Here is a 22,290-nt window from a genome sequence, read left to right as displayed (position 1 = left end):
GGAATAATCTGTAAGTCAGTTAGCGAATTTGCATCACCTTTGGTTCTGTGCTGGAAAAAGAATGGCGATCTTAGCATTTGCACAGATTTCCGCTGGCTTAATGCACGAACTGTGAAAGATGCGCAGCCCCTACCCCAGCGCTTGGTGACAATTCATTCTTTAGATTCATTCGACAGATCATTTTATAATCTCCCATTACATGAAGACGACAAAAAATACAAGGCATTCACGTTCTATACTTTCGAAATTGAGTCCTGGAGAAAATAGGGCTCTACTTATTGCCTTCGTGAGTAAATCACTGACTAGAGCACAAGCCCACTATCAAGCACACCGCCTTGAGTTTCACCGCCTTGAGTTTCTCGGCCTTAAGTGGGCTGTGTGTGATAAATTTAGCCATTGGCTAAAAGGGCACAAGTTCACAGCTTGGACAGATAATAACCCCTTAACACATATCTTGACCAAGCCCAGGCTTGATGCCTGTGAACAAAGATGGGTGGCAAAACTTGCTGCTTTTGAGTTTGACATCAAATATGTTCCTGGCCCAAAGAATACCATAGCTGTTACTTTGAGTAGGCAACCTTTTGTTGATGGCCGAGTTAGTCACTGCATTGTTTGGGAGCCTTATAACAATTTGGTAGCAGAGTCAAGGAACCATACCTGTGCTTCTGTCCAGGATGTTTTTCGATTGTCAAACGCCATGAAGTGGTCGGCAATGCGAGGGCTGCTGAGGATACTTGTGATCAGCTGGAGGTCATTCCAGACAATGATGCAGTCGGAAATTTCTCGAGTGCTGAAGTGGCAGACGTCTTTTCTAACCATCTTTCTTGGGATGAAGGAGCAAAAGTGAGGGCTGTTCCTATGGTCGGATTTGTCCAACAGGTCACAGATGTTGGGTTTGATGCCCTTCCTTCATATTCTCACCAAGAACTGAGAAATAAAAAACTTGAGGATGAACACTTACAGAAGGGTGATATTCTACATTGATCAAAAGCGAAGACCTTCAAGACTAGAACGTATTGGAGAACCTAGAGCTGTATAGAAGCTTTTGAAGCAGTGGGAGAGTCCTGTATCATGTCTCAAAGGATCCTTTAACACGTCGCAAAAGATTTCAATATGTAGTACCGCCTTCTCTAAAGACCGAAGTGTTGAGGGGTTGTCACAATGAGGCTGGACACCAGGGCCAGTATCGTACTCTCCAACTTTCCCCCCAGCATTTTCACTGGACGGATATTGAACAAGATGTTCATGAATAATGTGAAGTTGTGGCTGTTGTGTGCTTGCAAAAACACCAGAGCCAGAGGGTCGGGCTCTATTGGAGAGCGTTAGGACTTCAGCTCCACTTGAGTTGGTCTGCATTGATTTCTGGACGGCGGAAGATTAACATAATAGGTCAGTTGATGTTTTAGTGGTCACTGACTGTTTTCCCAAGCTTGCCCATGCCTTTCGCTGCCCAGACCAGTCTGCTAGGTCAGTAGCAAAGAAGCACTGCGATAACTATTTCTGTTATTGTGGTTTCCCAGAATGCATTTATTCCGATCATTGGGGCCAACTTTTGTAGTGAGCTCATTAGGCACTTGCTTGAGTTCTCTGGCATTAAGAAATCACAAACGACCCCATACCATCCTATGGCCAATGGACCCACTGAAAGATTTAATCAAACTGCTGTGTTTCTTTTCTTTCTGTATATTCATTTTGATTATGCTTATATGCAGGGGTGCACATAACTGGTGCTCACGTGTGGTAAAAATAAACGACGCGCAGCAGAAAACATGGAAGGAAGCACTTTTGAGTACCAACATTTTGGCCCAAAATGTTGGTACTCAAAAGCGCTTCCTTCCATGTTTTCTGTTGCGCGTCGTTTATTTTTACCACACGTGAGCACCAGTTATGTGCACCCCTGCTTATATGTATGATTTTTCGACAGTTTTGTGATCGGATGACCAACAATTCATATCTGTTTGGTGTTTTCTCAAGTTTTTCCAGGTATGATGTATTATTGTTTGTATAATGTTATGTTTTTTTTCCTTCTTCTTCATGACAGCATATACAAAAAAAGACTAGATATAAGAAAAGAGCTTAATCATGTAAAAGTCATTTATTTATTGACAAGTTGTAAGTTCCAGCCGAGCTGCATAAGTGAATGTTTTGTGACCGGAAGATCAACAATTCATGTCTCTTTGGTATTTCCAGCTATTATGAGCTCAGAATAATTTTGTTTGTGTGGTCCAGAATCGAGTGAAAGAATCAGAGGGGTTACACACACACACAACTTTAAAACTATATAACAAGCTTCAAGTTTAGGAATGATTTGTAGCTTTGAGAATGCCCCGAAAGAAACGTTTTTTCAGGTTTAGTTTCAGTCTTGTTCCTAAAACTACAGCTAAACACACAGCTGTCACTCCGCTGTGGACGTAAAACTGTTGGAGACAGCATAACATTTAAGAAAAATGTCTATTTCACCATGTGATTTTGCTCAATTTTGGTATAGAATGTATTTGATATTGAATCAATTATTCAAAGGGGGGGTACAATGGTGTTTCATGTATTCAGAGTTGTTTACAGTGTTAAAGAGATGGATTCTCATGCTTAACATGGCCAAAGTTTTTTAAAAATATTTTGGACGAATAACAGAGAATTTCTGTGCCGAAAATCTTACTTCCGGGTTGGTACAAGTTTCGGCTGTTGTTTTTTCGACCGTGGATCTAATGACGTAGACCAGAGTGGAACTCCTTATATGAGCATTTCTCCCGGAAAAGCGCGGTCGCGCACACGTCGACCAGAGGAGAGCGAGACCGCGCACCTCAACGCGCTTCAACAGGAAATCATCGGCAGCGCTGCATAGTGTCTCCAAAGTGTGTTTTTGGATGTGAGGGAAAGCTTACCAAAGAACCCAGCGTTAGGAACAGTGGATGCAGATTGTTTTTCCGGGGCAAAAACGAGTTGTGTAGACTGTTTGTTCCCTGCATTTCGACGATGAATGTTTTATAAACAAAGCCCAGATCGACGGATTCTCTCTATGGCTCTGGCTTCGCCCACACGGCCCGCCTCCAGACGCTCGGTTTTTTACGGAAAGACTCGGTACAGCCTATCTTTCTTAAATAAATATAATAAAACTAAAGACTTTTTGGAGATATGAAGGATGCAATACTATTCTATAGGTACTCAAGATTAACAGGAGATTGAATGAGCATTTCACCCCCCCCTTTAAATGTTTCATGTTTTCAATTGTAGTATTCTAGGTGTCGTTTTCGTATTACAAGTGTTCATATTTTGAAAAAAGTAGTTTAAGTAGTCTGCTGGTTTCTGCTGGATTGAATTTTTTTTTTTTTTTTTTTGGCAGGTCTTGTTACGGAAATCTGGCAACCATGCGGGAGGCAGGTAGGTAGTGCTTATGTATGTCACTATGATTGCTGCTGTTTTTGTTTTGTTTTGTTGTTGTTTTTACAAACATCCATTATTCTCACTCCAAGCTGAACCCAAAAGTTGGCAGCCCTGAGTAAAGTGTTAACTTCAACTGTAGTGTGATTTATATTGAAGCTACTACATTGATTATAAAAACAGTCAAACTATTAAAATATATTTAAATAGTATTTTTATTACTTCTGAATCACGCTTCCCATGAGAGAACTTGAATGAACACAGTAGCAAATCACCACTGTATAAATCAAATCATTTTAAATGTATGTTTTTTTTTTCAAGCAACATGAGCAAGATCATATCTAATGATCATATCTATATCTATATCATATCTATAAATATCATATCTAACCATGATATATAAAATTACCATATGATATGTTTTGAATATACTGTGCCATGGTATGACTTTTCTACTCACCAAGGCTGTATTATTTGATCAAAAATACAGTAAAAACAGTGAAATATTATTCCAATGTAAATCATCTGTTTTAATAAATCAAATAAATCAAATCGTCTGTGAATATATAGTAAAATGTAATTTATTCCTGTGATCAAAGCTGAATTACTCCAGTCTTCAGTGTCACATGATCCTTCAAAAATCACTCTAATATGATGATTTGATGATCAAGAAACATTTCTTGTTTTACACGCTCTTGTTTTACACGCTCCACTTAAAGGGATAGTTCACCCAAAATTGTACATTCTGTCACCCATAATTCCCATTATCATGTTGTTCCAAACCTGTAAAAAAGGTACTTTCAAAAAAAAAATTGTTTGTGTGTGTGTGTGTGTGTGTGTGTGTGTGTGTTTTACAGAAGAAAGGAAGTCTTTGGACTGACAGGAGAGCGAGTTTATGATGACTGAATGATCATTCCCTTTAAATGCTGCACTTGTGTGATCATCCCTCTCCACCACAAGGTGGCGGCATCTGCAAACAATAGATTACATTTGTGCTCAACATGCTCATAAGACTTTGGAAAAGCATAGCCTACTAATATTACTGTAGTATTTAGTTTAATGTTGCATATATGAACATGTTCATAGACACAGAAAACCCAGATAATCTACTTAATTTTCCAAATTTGCCGCAGGACTCTGCTCGAGAAAATGTATCCCACAATGCAATGGACTCAACTTGACCTTCCATTTGTAGTTACATTTTTAGACCAAACTGAATTAATACTACAATTAAAATAAAACAATTTTATTCTAGCTTCATGCTTTCTGTTTTTATCAACACTTAAACAGAGGGGAACAAGATATATTTCTAGTTTCAGCATTTTATATTCTCCATACATTCCTCTTTAAATGCAATTAGTATCAGCTTTGTTGCACAGTGAACCATATTTGGTTTTCGGCCATTGAAATGGGTAAAATTCAACAATTTGGACATGGAGCCGCATTGAGATCACAATATATCTGGAAATGAACCATATTGGGCCTTAGAAATATGGATACCAAAAGAAAAGTTGGTTGAAAACCAAAATATATAAGGATATTGAGATATCTTTTACACTTATTGAGTTACAGGCATGCAAACTTGGGGCATAAAACACAAGAAGCGCTTTTTCCCACTTTTGAACTGTCACTGTTGGCATATAATGCAACAAAGACTGCTAAAGTCAACAGATTTTACTAATAAAAATAACAATAGGTCTATTTGAGACGAATACAGTCACTGGTTTGAAGAAGATCATTTGGACCGCAGTATAAGAGTGTGTTGTTCGGATGTGTTTGCTCTGGATCTGCGGACTCACACCGAGCTCGAGGAAAGTTTTCCTAGAATGAGCGTCGGTCACATGATGAAGAGCCTATGGGAAGTGTGAGATTCCCTATAGCGGCGGGAAGCCGGACCCCAGTCTGGAAGTGATTATTTTAGGAATGATTTACTTTAATGCAGTGACGTTTGTCCATTAACAAGCCATGATTATTACACGGCTCTCCGGAATACTTGACTGTGATTGGTCAATTGTGACATTCATTGTATAATGTTGTACATCTGTGCTAATTTCATTCAAATTTTGTATAGTTTTCTCCTACAACAGGTTTACATGCATCCAAAGTCAAAAACACTTTTGTTTTCTTATAATACACATCGCACATTAGCTCTTTTCTCATGGTGTCTGTATAACTTTGTAAACCCCTCTTTCCGAGAGCCTACTCTGCTCTGATTGGTCAGACGGCCCAGTCTGTTGTCATTGGTCAGATCAGTCTGTTGTGATTGGTCTTCTCTGCTCTGATTGGTCAGATGGCCCAGTCTGTTGTGATTGGTCTTCTCTGCTCTGATTGGTCAGACGGCCAGTCTGTTGTGATTGGTCTACTCTGCTCTGATTGGTCAGACGGCCAAGTCTGTTGTGATTGGTCTACTCTGCTCTGATTGGTCAGACGGCCCAGTCTGTTGTGATTGGTCTACTCTGCTCTGATTGGTCAGACGGCCCAGCCTGTTGTCATTGGTCTACTCTCCTCTGATTGGTCAGACGGCCCAGCCTGTTGTCATTGGTCTACTCTCCTCTGATTGGTCAGACGGCCCAGCCTGTTGTCATTGGTCTACTCTCCTCTGATTGGTCAGATGGCCAGTCTGTTGTCATTGGTCTACTCTGCTCTGATTGGTCAGACGGCCCAGTCTGTTGTGATTGGTCTACTCTGCTCTGATTGGTCAGACGGCCCAGTCTGTTGTGATTGGTCTACTCTCCTCTGATTGGTCAGACGGCCCAGTCTGTTGTGATTGGTCTTCTCTGCTCTGATTGGTCAGACGGCCAGCCTGTTGTGATTGGTCTACTCTGCTCTGATTGGTCAGATGGCTCAGTCTGTTGTGATTGGTCTACTCTGCTCTGATTGGTCAGACGGCCCAGTCTGTTGTGATTGGTCTACTCTGCTCTGATTGGTCAGACGGCCCAGTCTGTTGTGATTGGTCTACTCTGCTCTGATTGGTCAGACGGCCCAGTCTGTTGTCATTGGTCTACTCTGCTCTGACTGGTCAGACGGCCAGTCTGTTGTCATTGGTCTACTCTGCTCTGATTGGTCAGATGGCCAGTCTGTTGTCATTGGTCAGATCAGTCTGTTGTGATTGGTCTACTCTGCTCTGATTGGTCAGACGGCCCAGTCAGTTGTGATTGGTCTTCTCTGCTCTGATTGGTTAGATGGCCCAGTCTTTTGTCATTGGTCTACTCTGCTCTGATTGGTCAGACGGCCAGTCTGTTGTCATTGGTCTTCTCTGCTCTGATTGGTCAGATGGCCAGTCTGTTGTCATTGGTCAGATGAGTCTGTTGTGATTGGTCTACTCTACTCTGATTGGTCAGACGGCCAGTCTGTTGTCATTGGTCTTCTCTGCTCTGATTGGTCCGACGGCCAGTCTATTGAACACGAACCAATCTCTTCCAGTGTCAGCTGCAACTAGTGTTTGAGGGCGGGGCAAAGGAGACGTTGTTCACCGGCAGTCAATGAAGACTATCGGCTGGCATTATGCATATTTGTCACAAACCTAAGAAGGTTCGAGCAGGAAGTGAGACTGAAATTACAGACGACTCGATTCAGAATCACTTCTTTCTTTTAGGAGACAAAAACTCCATTTATCTTCACTTAGATCTTTGAAACTTTTCGACCTTTTACATTCACAAACATATTTATTACACACTACATGAAAGGACATATCTGAAAAAGCATAATAGGGGCACTTTTGGGTAACTTTTGACCAGCAGTGTAATAGTTGTTTCCCAAAAAGAATTCAAAGCGGATTTCCATTGGTTCCTCTGCTTCTGTATATACGTGCCAACACCTCCATGACCCAGATGAGGGCCGTTCTGTGGCTGTTACCCCAGGGCAGGTTCAGCAGGGGCAGATCGAGAGCAAAGCCCTCCTGCCCCGCTGAGGAACCCTCTGACCTGACCATCAACCTGACCTGTTAAATCAACCAACGCCTAAAGACCCCAAACCACAGCTGCACTTCATCTCTCACTATCTGATGCATGCAATATTACTCAAGAAGAATACTGCAAAACAAGTATACAATCTATTTTCCCCTAACATGTTGTGGCGGTTTGTTGAAAGGTGAAGAATACAAACCATTAAGTTTCAGAAATAGATAGGTTGAAGCACATTCACAGATTAACTGATTTCATTCCACCATGATTAGAGTTGTAATTTTAAACCGGTCTGTCATGTCTTTGGGTTTAGACCTTTTGTTGTATACTTGGTGAACCGTGAAATAGTGTGATTTCTGTATTTGTTCTGTACTGTGATATTTTCTGAATAGTTGTGTTCTAGCCTGAAGGTTTATGTGTGTTGCATCGAGAAATGTTTATTTCCCTGCAGTTCATGAATTATTTGCCGAAAACATAAAAATGTATCTATCAGCAATATCAGGACTTTTAGGAGTGTTTTAGGAGAGTCCCAGACCTCTCGAGATCATTTGAATGCAAACATGAACGTGTCAAACATTTTGTGATTTCTATGTGCATTCGTTTGCATGATGAGGCTTCATTGCAGACGTGTTTAATGCTGGCTGCTCAAAACTATATTTTAAAGACTTCCTGTCTGCATTATGCAATGTTCAAACTGTAGCTTGTGCTTTTATACACTGAGAGAATGAACGAGATGAGGCAGGTCACAGCAGTCATGCATCATGTGTTTTGCTCTGGGTTATTTCTGTAATGCAGTTCATTTGCTCTTCCCCATGTAAAGTTTAAAAGAAAAATAAATCAACACTTTTATTCATCGAGGACACAGTGAATGGATCAAAAGTGACACTAATTAATAAATGCTGCTCATTTGAACTTTCTATTCATCAAAGAATCTGGAAAAAATATGTTTATCATGGTTTTCACACAAATCTGAAGCAGCACTGTTTTCAACACCGATAATAGTCATAAATGTTTCTTGAGCATCAAATCCTCATATTAGAGTGATTTCTGAAGGATCATGTGACACTGAAGACTGGAGTAATGATGCTGAAAATTCAGCTTTGATCACAGGAATAAATTACACTTTACTAGATATTCACATAGAAAACTACTGATTTACATTGGAGTGATATTTCACAATTTCTGCTGTATTTTTAATCAAATAAATGCAAGAGACCATCAAAACATAAAAAATATCGCACCGACCCCAAACATTTAAACGGTGTGTGTGTGTATATATAAAACTTATTTTTATTTATTAAAAAATGTGTTTTTCATTTTAGTTTAAACTATAATAACCCTGGTTCCTAATGACATCGTCTTCTAGGAAGTGACATCATTTTAGAGGGAAAAAACACAGCTCAGGCATCAGTTTGGATATGATGAATTCTGTGGTATTTTATTAGTTGTTAAAGCACAAAATCTTTAAACATAAATCTTCAGAAAAGATTAACAGATAAAAACATGTAAGTTAACTGTTAATCTGTTAATGACCGATGCTTTAGCTATTTATGAGTGATTTATGATATAATTAATTTCTGAACATCTGTTGCAATGCAGGGAGTTTCAGAGGGATGGGGAGCAACATAAGCATTTATTTAAACAAACAAAACACGAAAAAATCCATGCACAGAGAGATATAGACAAAAACAAGGACAATACAGACACTAACAAGGAACAGGTGAGGGTAATCAATCACCATGGCAACAAACAAACTAGAAAATACAAGAAAGACAAAACCATGCAGGGAACATAAAACACCTGTACCTTTTCATAGGAATGCATTCTTGCAGCACATCCATTTTTATTTTAAAGTACAAGAGTTCAGAGGCTTTTGCACGTTCTGTCTGACAGGTATGTGAACCAAAACCTTGAAGAGACGGATTATGTCGTCTGATATGTATATAGATAGACTTCAGGCTATTTAGGGAGTCACATCCGATTTGTCCGAGCAGAATCACTTGAACGCACATCACATGGTAATTATGACTTCTGAACTTGCATCTGTAGGCAGCGTATGACTGAAGAGGTCATGTGTGCCCTTTTAATGAGCGCTGGAGCTCCACATGAGAGACGCGTCTGCTGACCGGACCGCATGAAGCACTTCAGCAGCTGGAGGTCACAGAGCTAATCTCTTAAACAAAGATGCTAGCTGAGAGCGTTATCCTCGCTTCTGTCCTCTCTAATCCTCGCTTCTGTCCTGGACTTCCCTCAACCGCTATCGCCCGTGCTCAAATTAGCATGTCAGTCACACACGTCAGTCACATTCCGCCGGGATTTCTGATCTTACTAATAGCAGAAACGAGTTATCAGAGAGCGCTGATTGTTACGCTACCTGCTAAACTTGAACTAATTGCTCTGTAAATACTGCGCCACCCTTAAATGCTTAATCAATTATTAAACTGAACTACCACAGGAAAACTTCTGTTATAAAATGGATAGTCCTGTGGGCGGAGCTATGTTTGTAATTTTTTAATTAACATGTCCATGTCCAGTCTCATTAATATATTTTTTTGTAATATATATTTATATATATATATATATATATATATATATATGCACACAATTTATTTATTTATTTTATTCTTGACACAAATATATGTATATTAACACCATTACACAACATTTTATTATAATAATTTAGTTGTAATTATGATTATTAATGTAAATATTTGACATTGATGTGCTTTGTGGTAATGCTTTTGTTTTATAAAAGCAATACGAGAGGCAATTTGTGACAAACTACATCCCTTATCTGTGGTAAAATCACTGCAACTTTATTGCTTCGTGACATTCGGTGCATCAGAAGTTGGTGTACTTCTCTGAAATCGGATTTACCTGTTTTACCATCTAATAAAGCCGCGCTGTGTGGTGTTACGGGAAGCGTGTTGAGACGGCCGCCATAAACAGCTCGAGTGTGTGATGATGGGAATCTCTCTTCTACGTGCCAGAAGCTTTGAAGGTGCTGTATTATTCCTCACTTATATACCATCCGTCCCAAACTCACCAACGTGAAGAAAAATCAAGTTTCTTTACTGGCATTGATGGTTCCATCATGAAGATCCTTTTAACATCCATGGAACCTTTGAAAAGAGTTCTTTAATGGTTCTTTCACTGTAAGGAACTGAGGAACCAAAAATGGTTCTTCTTTGGCATCGTAGTGAAAAACCCCTTTTGGGACCTTTATTTTTAAGAGTACAGCAAGTTAGCAACTGATACTAAAATTAAACCAGACAGATTTATAGTGTTAGTGATCAACACATCTCAACTTGGTCAAATGATGCATCTCTCGGTCATCTGAGTATTTCTCTCTCTTCTGCTGTCTGGCCTTCAGCTCAGCGTTCCCGGCCTCTCAGCTGTTCTGTTACCAGGGTAAAAATAGACGTCAGCTGCAGGTCCTGGTTGACGGCGCGGGTCAGGAGACGTCGGAAACCCAAACTCACATGACGTCATTACAGTCACTGGTGAGAGACGAACACTGAACAAATCAAACGTTGAAACTCATTCGTATTTCCTTGTACTACGTTTGCTCACCAATTATCTGAATGTCTCTTGAATTTTCAGCCAGTAATTCACCTCACAAAAAAATGTTATTTCAAATGAACCATATTTAATGTCACCTGGGTTGTATTTTCTTTAATTGTGTTGTTTTTTCAGGTTTTTTTTTTTTTTTTTTTTTTAGGATGAGGGTCAAATTTGACAAGCTTCTACTAAGTAACAGATGAATTTTGGCCAAACTACTGTAGAGTTTGATTGGACACACAAAACTTTGACATCAACAGAAAAAGATATAGTAAGCGTTTACTCCCATTAAAAAAAAGATGGTTATGTTTGAACTGTGTCCAATTATATTGTTAGTTGAATTTTATAATTTTCATATTTTTAACTATTTGTTTTTGTTTTGTTTTTCCCTCCCTCAGAACAGGCTTGTGATCCAATTTGGTAGTTAATTATTTAGTCTTTTATACTCGCCAAGGCTGCATTTATTTGAATAAAATACAGTAAAAACTGTGAAATATTATTAGAATGTAAATCAGCTGTTTTCTATGTGAATATATAGTAAAGTGTAATTTATTCCTGTGATCAAAGCTGAATGTTCAACATCATTACTCAGTCTTCAGTGTCACATGATCCTTCAGAAATCACTCTAATATGATGATTTGATGCTCAAGAAACATTTCTGACTATTAGGGGCCAAACACTGAAGGTGCAAACGCTCCTGTTGTATCCGTTCATTTTCTTCTACTACTTCTTCTTTAGTCCATAGAACCGCTTGCGGTTGAAATTTGAAATTTGGCACGCAGATAGAGGACAGTCTGAACATTAAACACAACAAATTTGGAGTCTCTAACTCAATCCCTCTAGCGTCATCAACTGTCCAAAGTTGAGCTTACATTTATGCTTGTAACTTTTGAACTGTAAAGGGCTAGAGTCGTCAAATTTTTTCCGGCATCTTGAATTTTCCAAAACTACTTTTTTGAACTAGACTGTTCATCTGATCAAATTGGTTCAGATCATCTTAAAATCATGTTGGAGAAAAGGAATTAATTTTTTTTTTTGAAAAACCCAACCGTTCTCGAATAACCGAATAATGAATTCTGCAAAGAACACGCCAAATTGGATGTGAGGCTATATCTCCGCAACGCTTTAACATATTGAGATGAATCTTGGGACATTTCATCACAAGCATGACTTGAGGCTACAGGCAGCGTTTCAGCACAGTGCCACCTACTGGTTAGGAGATATGAAAAATGCCTTTTTTTTTTGCTTATAACTTCTGAATGGTTTGTGCAAAAATCATAAAACTGATCTCTTTTAATTCAGTGCAGCATATCGAGTCGAATGATACCCAATTATCCCATATCGGCCATTTTAAAAGCTTTTTGATAGACCAAACTTTTCTCAAATCATGCATCAACAAATTTGATGGCATGGCGCCAAGCTGATTCTGAAGCTGTAACTCTGCAACGCTTTGCCATATTGACACCAAACTTTATTTGTGTCATGTTCTCCTCACACTGATCACACAACACCAATTTGGCAACAGCGCCATCTATTGGTCAAAAGTGATAAGCAATTTAATCATTACACTTGATTGTATGTTTTTTTTTTTTTCAGACATTTTGACCAAAATAATCAGAAAATGTCTTTAATCACACATTGCTGCAGTTTGTCTGATGCTTCTATAACTCATCATGCCTTTTTTTGTGCTTGACCCCTTAATTGCTCCTTGCTCTATATTTATATCATCAAATCAGAATGTTTAAAATCCTCATTTTGCTTTATTGTTATAAAACTGTTCAGGTTTTTATCGTCTGGCAGACAATCAAAAGCTGAACATCTCACAACTTTACATTACAAAGAAGCTATTTTTACAACTGCGCGGCTGATGTTCTTTATTACGAGTAGTAATGCCTCTTTGGCTCAAGGGCAACGGATAGAGATCTTTTATAGATCCCACATGGGAACAATAAGGATTCTCAGAAGACACACACTCTTTAGGTGGAAAATTAAGTTTCTAAGGCTAAACCTGTGAATGATTTCAGGACTGTGTCGCCTCCAGCTGACTGCTGAAAGCCCAGAACATGCCCAGGACTCCACATGAGAACATACGCCTGTCACACAGCTTTCTCGCTTAGATCAGCAGAGTAAAACGAGGCCAAATATGAGCTGAGTCTTTAAAAGGAACAATATGTCAGTTCGTGAAGCCAACAAACAATCCGTACTGTACTGACATGTTACATCCAAGTGGAAAATCTTTCTAGCGTCGCTTTTGTCTGGTGGAAAGTTCTGTGGGCGTCTACGATTGAACTAGAGAAGCATGTCATCATAGTAAACACAATAAACCACGTTTAAAGCTTGGAAACGAGTCTCGGATGACGACTCCAGCAAACACGAGGCTATATTTGTGCAGTTTGACTGTTGAATAATGGATGACATCTGAGGATGGTGGAGCCAACGGAGAACAACTGCACACGCTTTACTCTGAGATAATTGACCACTTTCGCTGCTGGGAACCATGATAACATTTCAGTTGAAACAGGATGTTGATCACGGCGATCAGGAATTTGCATTTGGCACGATGCATCAAGGGTTTTATGAGTAAATCATTCACAAAGTGTTTCCTTAATGAAATTTATAATGGGACGATGACAATTGTAAGTAAAAACATGTCGTAGATCATTAGATCGTATTAATGTCACCCATATTCTGTTTAAATTTTAAACTGTAAAAAAAATCTTCAAATTATCACTTATAACCATTAACATGTAAGTCTGTAAAGTCTGGCATATGAAATAATAGTCAAAGATCTCAAATTACTGTAAAAAAAAAAATTAAATCTGCCTTACATTTTTAAAAAGAATTAACTTAATTGTTTAAGTCATTTAAACTTAAATTACATTAAACTGACCTTTAAAAAAAAGTTTAATCTTGTATAACTTAAAGTTGAAAACTTATTTTGATCAGTTAAAGCATTTTTTTTTAGACAAAATACTTAGCAAAATGTTTACTAAAGAGACAGAGTTTGCAAATGTGTTTTATGTTGAGTATATCATTACATTTGATCTATAAGGCCCGGCTCGATCAGCCCAATGTAGGCATCCGGTCAGCGGGGAAGGTCTCTGTTACTGTCTTTCCTCGTGGCAAAGTATTTTGATTAAATGAAATACATTTTCTCATTTGTATTTTTTCGTTATTTTATCTGACTCCATAAATGAAAAGGTTTTAATGATATCTGTGCATCATTAAATGTGAGCGAATGTTTGACTATTCTTTTTAACTCTTTAATGAAAATAATGTCAGAGTCGATTAGAATAAAATCAAATGTTTACAATTTATTATGTCAGGTAAATGTATCATGCCAATTACATAATCAGTTAAAAGATAATCAATACAAAACATCAAATGCTCTGGAATAAAGAGAAAAGATGCGAACCCAACATTAGGAAATACATGATGCTGAGAGTCCCGGCGGCTCTAAACATTCATGGGCTGATCTGAGGTACAGAATCGCGCTGATCCTTCTCGTTGCATTTCTTTATATAGACAGACCAAGGCAGAAACCTCTTTTCAAATGTAAACATGAGTTCACAGTGGCAATTTACATTAATCACCATCCCAGACTTCCTGGAGGCAGAAGTGGATTTACATGGAAACATTTGCTAACAATGGGAATTTACATTGAGTTTCACCTTTGAGAACAGGAGGCCTTTTGCCTGGAGTCACACCCTCCTCTGTGTGCCAGTTATCTCTAAACTCTTAAAAACCTTATTACCTTTTGTTTTACTTCTTTGGGAATGAGACCTTTGTACCAGTCGCACTGAGACATTTCAAATGATACCAAACATGTGTAATACTGTATGATAATTATTTACATTAAACCATATAGATTCTTGGGTGAATTTTGGTGATCTCAGCATGAGGGAGGAGGGAAGAGGGGAAGAAATGGAGATTAGGATTGCTTAGGTGAGACTTGTGTCTCGAATGATGGTGCTAGTTTCACAAGAGAGAGTTCAAATGTTAATTTCCAGAGAGGTCCTTTGTCCTCTCAGGGAGTAGTTGTTCCTCAAGTAGACTGCCTGGCATTTATCTAATTTCTCAATTCTTACAGATCCATCAAGCTTTTGTGGCTCATATAGTCTGATATAGTGAGAATATGAAGGAAAAAAAAACCAGCTCAATTTCATTCAGAGGCCCAAACTGAGCAAAACTATTAAAAATTTGGTGCTGATGCTTATATTTATATGGACAAAAGTGAGATGAAATTCTGATGACTAAGAGATGAGGAAATAAACCTTCCTCAAAAGCCTTATTTTCATATTCGAGACTCATGATTTTTGTATGGATAATCAAGTAAACCTGCTTCAGTACAGTTGAAATATTACTAACAATATCTAAGTTATTCTTACATTTACTTGATAAAAATCAAGATTTGACGGCAGAAAGACACGTGGAGCACGAGCGGAAGTAGGACGGTTTGTAAGTACAATTATACTAAGACTTTTACTTGATGAAAGAGTCTAAACGATCAATCAGACGACAGAAGGACTGGGAGAGATTATGTGTGACAGCAAGTTCTGATCACTTTAGGCCTCAGAAATGTCTGTATCAAATATGATACAGTAGGCTTCATATGGTTATGGATAAATGTTTATTAAAAACTAAAACAAACAACCTAATCAAACAAGGTTGTTTGTTTTAGGTTTTAGTCTTTAAACAAGGGTCAGATTACTGGAGTTATATACATAGATTTTCAGAAAGCTTTCGATACAGTCAATCATCAAATTCTGTTAAACAAACTTCTTTCTTTTCATTTGTCATCTTCCGCAATAGATATGTTTACATCATATTTAAGTGACAGATCTCAGACTGTAAGAATCGGCTCAGTAACATCACAGCCACGAGTGTGTTCTATGGGAGTTCCACAGGGCAGTATTTTAGGTCCTTTACTTTTCCTTATGTATATTAATGATCTTCCTTGTGTTTTGAATTTTTCTAGTTCTTTGCTATATGCTGATGACACTGTTATTTTTCTTTCTGGTTCTAATATCGACACAATTAATTACAGACTTAACACAGATCTGCAGCATTTACATAACTGGCTGCAAGATAATCATTTAACACTTAATGTCAATTAAACACAATGCATGTATTTCTATTCATCTAGGAGACAGCTATCCATATCTAATCCTATCACTTTTTCTAATCAAACGCTTTCAATTGTATCAGCATATAAGTATTTGGGAGTCTATCTTGACTCACATCTTACTTATCAAGAACATGTTCAAACCCTAACCAGAAAGTTAAACCAAAAGTTATATGTTTATAGCAAAATTAGACCATATTTGTTGCTTTCTGTTTCAAAAACCTATCTTCATGCCATCATTCTGTCCACTTTGTCGTATTGTTTACCTGTTTGGTCACTAACAACAAATGAGATTATTGAACCAGTAATAAGAATTTATAATAGAGCTCATAAGATCCATGTCAGGCTTCCAGGCTGGACCCACCACTGTACTGCACTATCTTTGTGTAATGCCTTGACATTTCAGAACTATAAAATAAGCCATGGGATAAACTTGTTTTATCAAATCTCAAATGGACACACTGTAACTGCTCTAACCGAATTGGTTCCGAAACTTAGCTCAAGGTCTGAGCGCACTACGAGATCTTTTACAAATGGACTTTTGCCTTTACCGGCTTTTAAAAACTGTTATGGACAGAGATCTTTTTTTCATGTGCTCACTAAAACCTGGAATGAGATCCCACAGCACATCAGAACTATCACATCAAGAAGACTATTTAAAATAACATTTGCTCGCCATTTAATGGACAGGTATATCTGTGACCATTGAGACGGCTCTATAGCCCCTCTTGTTGCCCAATATCTTGGTTTGTGTGTCTGTTGTTGTCTCTAGCTGTCTAGTGTGTGAACTTTGTTGTGTATGTGGTTTTTATGTTCTGCAGAGCAGGAACCTGCTGAAAATCAGTTTTATACTGAGCCAGGCCCGATTGTCCTTAATCTTTTCCTGTTTTAAAAATATAAATAAATAAATAAAATAAAACAACCAACCGTATAAAGAACCATAATAGAGATGCATGTTTTACAAACACCACTAATAAATGTGGAGAACATGTTTTAAATTCATGTGCATAGAGCTATATGCAATGTTATGAATCAAACAATGTTGTAAGTGCATTTACTTGAGTTACTTTGATTGTTTTTCACCCTGTTGAAATTATTGAGCAGGGAAAATGTGTATTTCCCTAATCTCACAGCATTTCTGCTTCCGGAAGTGTTCTGTTCCCAGCGGGAGCGTTGCATGCTGGATATAAACGCACACTTCCTACCGTTTTAGTCCAGTTGCTCCTAATTTCTCCCAGAGCTTGATGTTTTGTGCAGCCAGCGAGTGTTTACAGTCAACCTCGGAGCCTCTGAATAATGAAGTCATTGGCTTTATACCACACAGGTCAAGATTTGTTCATTGATTTAACATTTTAAGGTAACATTTTCCTACATATTTCTCTGATGGTAACACAATTGCTCGGTCGGGCAAAATTGAGTGTGTTTGGGAAATGTCCCGCCCCTTACCATAACCACCAGTTTTAACACACTACTAACTAACTCAACCAGGCCCCGCCCCTTTATTCTGCGCATTCATTATTATAATGAGGAATATTGTGACATATTCTTTCCCAGAAAGAAACTCAAGACTACAATGGAGGCGTTTCAGGGAGTTCAGAAACACTGACACGGATATAGAGAAGAACTCCCGCTGTTGGAAACCTTTTTCATGCTCAAACAGCAACACCAAACACCCTTCAGATTCCCAGGTTTGGCGGGAGAAAGTGGAGGTGGGTTGGTCTTCACTTCTCAGTAGACATGTGAAATGTCTCTGAGTCGTTTTAAGTGAAGTGTGAGCGCCGACAGAGGAGTGTGAACTCTCTCCTGGGGCGGATCTTCTTCTCCATGAAAGATGGGAAACCTTCCTGAACTTGACCGCCACTTCAATGCTTCAGTCAGGGTGCCATAAAGACCCATCAACCCATATAGTTGTCATAGAGCTATAAAATTAAGAGCTGAGTTTGAAACTGTAGAGGATACACATGTGAAGTTGTAAGTGACTTTGTCTAAGGAGAAAAATCTTTAAAGCAAAACGCATTTCAGAGATATTATAGATATTTTTCATGCTTCTTTCCAAATGTTGGAAGTGACACTCCAGCAATGGACGATTCTAGACGACAAGCATCAAAGAATCTCAGACTGTTCTTGTTCTTTCCAGTTTAGTAAAGGTCTGATTCAGCAGATCGAGGCTCAGGCTCTCAGAGCTGCTGTTTGGGAGCTCATCTATGAATCACGGTTAACAAGCATGATAAAGATTTTAATGTAACAAGGAAATTCAAAGAAAACCACCACCCTCGTTCTACTTAATAAGGCATTATGCTACTAGACTAAATTCCCAAACGTCGTTAAAATGCCTCCAATCTTTACGGCATGTCTTAGACAGCGGTGAGATTAAATGGAAAGCAAATGGAGACTTTGGCTTGAGAAAAAGAGATTTACCATGATATTTACAATGAAAGGTCAGAGATCTCAATATAACCCCGAACATTTGTCATTATCATTTCCCTGACTGTGACACCTGTTTCTGTCACATCTTTTTTATTTTTTACAAACTTTTAGGGGGAAAATCTAGGACAAAGTTGATGCTTCAATGAGACATGCCATGAAAGAGGAACCTACATTTATATGAATGTGTAATATGAATGTGAGCAAGCATTTACTCATCTCACTTGCACAAAAACACCTTCAATATTCCTCAAAATTAATAAAAACAGTGAAATGCAAACTCAGAGTATTAAATTACACAGATAAACTTTCGCCCAGTTTCAAGGCTTAAACATAGTCTCAGACTAAAATGCAAGTTTGAGCTTTTTTTAACTGAAAGCAAATTGCACGGACAAATTAAAATATCTTAAAATATGTCAGTGCCATTGTTTTTTCTCAAGATGCACATCAGTAATGTTTTTTTCGGGCATGTTAATAAAAGCTACTTAAATGTCCTAGTTGAACTAAGGCCTAATCCTGGCTTAATCTAAACCCTGTCTGTGAAACCAGGCCTTTATGTATTTAATCTCACTTTATTGACCAATTGCTGCTGGCCTTCGGTGATCCAATTTAACTATACTAGTAAGCAAAAACGACGAGTTTCAGTTTTTTGTTTTTAATGCTTAAGTAAGCGTGTTGAACTTTGTTCTTCAATGATCCAGAATGGAGTTGCGCCCTCTACTGTACAGGCGAGAATTTTCATTTTCTTCGGCCTTAGGCTTATTAATTTCACTTTTTCTGCTTTTTTGTTGTTAAAAAACAGGTGAGAAAAAGTAACAACGCATTACATTTTATAAAAAGTAGCAGTTACTTTTTAGGGAGTAGCGCATTATTGTAACACATTACTTTTAAAAGTAGCTTTCCCCATGACTGATGATGGTATTTCGCAAACTTGTTTGTTAAAAATCAAAAATTGGTGGTCCAAGAATTACACACTTCACCTTTTTTAAACAATCTGTATTGTAAAAAGCACTATATAAACAAAGGTGACTTGACTTGAGTTTTAAAGACCTCACAAAATGGTTTGACGAGTGCAGTTTTCTATGTCTGTTAAAAGTCCATTTGGTCAACTTTTAAAGGTTCGCTAGCATAAAGATAAGCTCAAAGTCATGAAAGAGAACCCTAAATTTACATGGATTCGTTTGGCAGACGCTTTCATCCGAAGTGACTTACAGTGCATTTATTAGTGTGCATTTTCCCTGGGAAATGAACCCTTGACCTTGGCGTTGTGAACATCACGCTCCACCACTTGACCTACAGAAACATCTGAGCAATAAACCTTTCCCTCAGAGTCTCCAGTTGCAGTTCCTTTGCCGTTTTCCATCTCTGTCATGATATTATATCCATGAGACGTGGCTTTGTGCATCAGTACTCTTCACTTTTATGTTGCTGATGTTTTTCCAAAGCTCTTCTTTCTTCTAGAGCGTGAGATCGTCTTTGTGGAAGGAAAGGAAGGTCAGCGGTGTCTCTTCTCATCTTGTTTTGTCTCTTTTCATCGCTAATAATCAGTGATTCTGAGATATTCTGTGATTATCTGAGCTGCCTGTTCTTCTGTCTTCCATCAATGAAGTAATTGTCCTTCTAACTCTAATTGCAGTAAATTGATGTACGACGAATGATGAGAAGAAATGTTGTGAAGTTCCTCCTCAGCATTTTTGTCTTGTGTTCCAGTACAGATATCTAAAGATTCTTCAATCAAGATTCATTCACTGGAGAGATGAAATAAGTGAAGGTTTTTTCCGTGCATTACTGACCCGTCGTCTCAATCCCGCTCCATTAACACTGCACATGCCCTGATGCGCATTAACTTATGGGCCTTTACGAGAGCGAGTTTCATGCTTTGGTGTTGTAATGGTTTGCAGATGAGGAGAGGAGAGATAATGTCATGAGAACAGACACTGTAGTTCACAGAGAAGCAAACAGACCCTGGCCTACATGTGAAGATGTTTTGGGTGTTCCAGCACTTTCTTGTATCTCAGATTGACTGAAGAGTGGAACTTTCTGTGACACTTTCAAAATATTGATCTGCCCGACATTGAACTTCTGACTGAACTGCCATCCGTTAGTAAATGGGAAATGTGGAATTTCAAGATTTAAAATACATTTTTAAATATTAAAACATAAATATTAAATATAATATTTTTAAATATATGTAATTATATAATATAAAATATATTTATAAATGTATTTTAGATTTGTAGATAAATTTTGTCTGAGTTGGATACATTAAAGTTTTTAAATATTTAAACAATTATTAAATATAATATTTTTAAATATATATGTTTATATAAGAAATATTTTTTTCTTTATCATTATTATTATATAAAAAAGGAGGTCAGAGTTAGACATTAAAGGTTTTAAATGTATTTTAAATATAATATTTTGGATTGTTAGATAATATTTTTTTTATTTTTTAGTTGGAGATATTAAATATAAATTTTAAATATATTAAAAAAACATTAAAACAAATGTTACACATAATATTAATTCTTAAAATGTATTTTTATAAGAAATATGTTTAAATAGCTGAAATATAAAATATTTATTCAGTAAGTGAAATATAATATTTTTTAAATGAATCTAGAAAATAAATATTTTAAATAGTGTTAGGTCTGAGCTGGACATTAAAGATTTTAAATATATTTTTAAATATTAAAAGATAAAAATTAAATATAATATTTTTTTTATTTATTTTAGATAAGAAATATTTTTAAATAGATTTTTTTTTTTAAAATAGCAAAGAAGTTTGCTATTTTATATAGTCTTAATTCTTATATATATATATATATATATATATATATATATATCTGCAGAAAGTTTGTTTTCTCAAACTAATGGCCAGTTTATGATTGACGGCTCTGTAAAGATCAGTTGAAACGAAGAAAACACATCTGAGTCTCTTGATTGTAACTCTTAATGTGTTTTGTCGTATAGGTTGAGTTTAATGAGCAGCTCAGAAGCTTTTAACTGTATTTCTCTTGACTTTTACAGAGCGCTGAGAGCTGATTGGCCGATGACAGTTATATGAGAGCGGATCAGAATGGATCTTTACGGAAAGCTGTATGTTCTCTGACTGGCTCATGCGGGATGTTCTGGGAATTCCTGGAAAAAAGAGACTGATGGCATTTAAATCTACCTCTCTGTAAAACCAGTGCACGATCCGCTTCCCAGATGTTCCAGGACGAATGTTTAACCAGTTTCTCTGGGAAAGAAGAAGCGTTCTGGTTTATCCCTGCAGGAAAAGCCATCAGTGACGCCCCAGTATCCAGAGACCTTCAGCATCACTCCAGTCGACACGGAAAACATGTTCCTAAAGCACAACACATCCGTCACTGATCTGTCTTTCTCTCCCTCTCTCTCTTCTGTCTTCTTCTGTCCATGTTCATCATTCAGACCGAACCAGTTTTCCCAGAGGTAACGCAGGTCTGGTAAATTTGTGTTGCTGGTAAAAACCGGTTCAAGGAACTGGATCCTGTCTGGAAAATCCAGGCTGTGATTGTGATTCATCTCTGTATTTATGATATATTTATTTATTTATTTATAGTCAGTCAGTCATTTATTTAGAAATCCTGATCCTCTCTCTCTCTCTCTCTCTCTCTCTCTCTCTCTCTCTCTCTCTTCAGTGCTGTGATTTATTGAGCACACAGGCACGATCCGATGTTTCAAACCACTAATTGAGAATGTTAGAACAAGATGAACATAAAATAAATCACAGGCTTTTCTGCTAAACACCTCAAGGGCTGAAGCTAACACACAAGAGTTGTGCATGAGAAGCATCGAAGAAAGCTTTTTCCTGTGTTTGTGAATGAATCATTTTTTAGAAACACCCTGTTGGATCCATTTCTTAGCTATTCACCTCCC

At 37.6% G+C, this 22,290-nt stretch overlaps 1 long non-coding RNA gene across 1 annotated transcript; it reads left to right on the top strand.

Annotated features, from left to right (window-relative positions):
- The first annotated feature begins 1,914 nt into the window (after positions 1-1,914).
- LOC307145928 lies at positions 1,915-21,473 on the top strand. The gene is made up of 3 exons (XR_013819023.1): positions 1,915-1,983; positions 3,341-3,378; positions 21,421-21,473. It is a non-coding gene; the product is annotated as an uncharacterized lncRNA (long non-coding RNA).
- Positions 21,474-22,290: the final 817 nt, after the last annotated feature.

The sequence above is a fragment of the Squalius cephalus genome (genome assembly GCF_949319135.1).
Source record: "Squalius cephalus genome assembly, chromosome: 18".
NCBI lineage: Eukaryota > Metazoa > Chordata > Actinopteri > Cypriniformes > Leuciscidae > Squalius > Squalius cephalus.
Note: the sequence above shows the minus strand (reverse complement) of the source record. Positions and strands in the feature narration are given on the sequence as shown.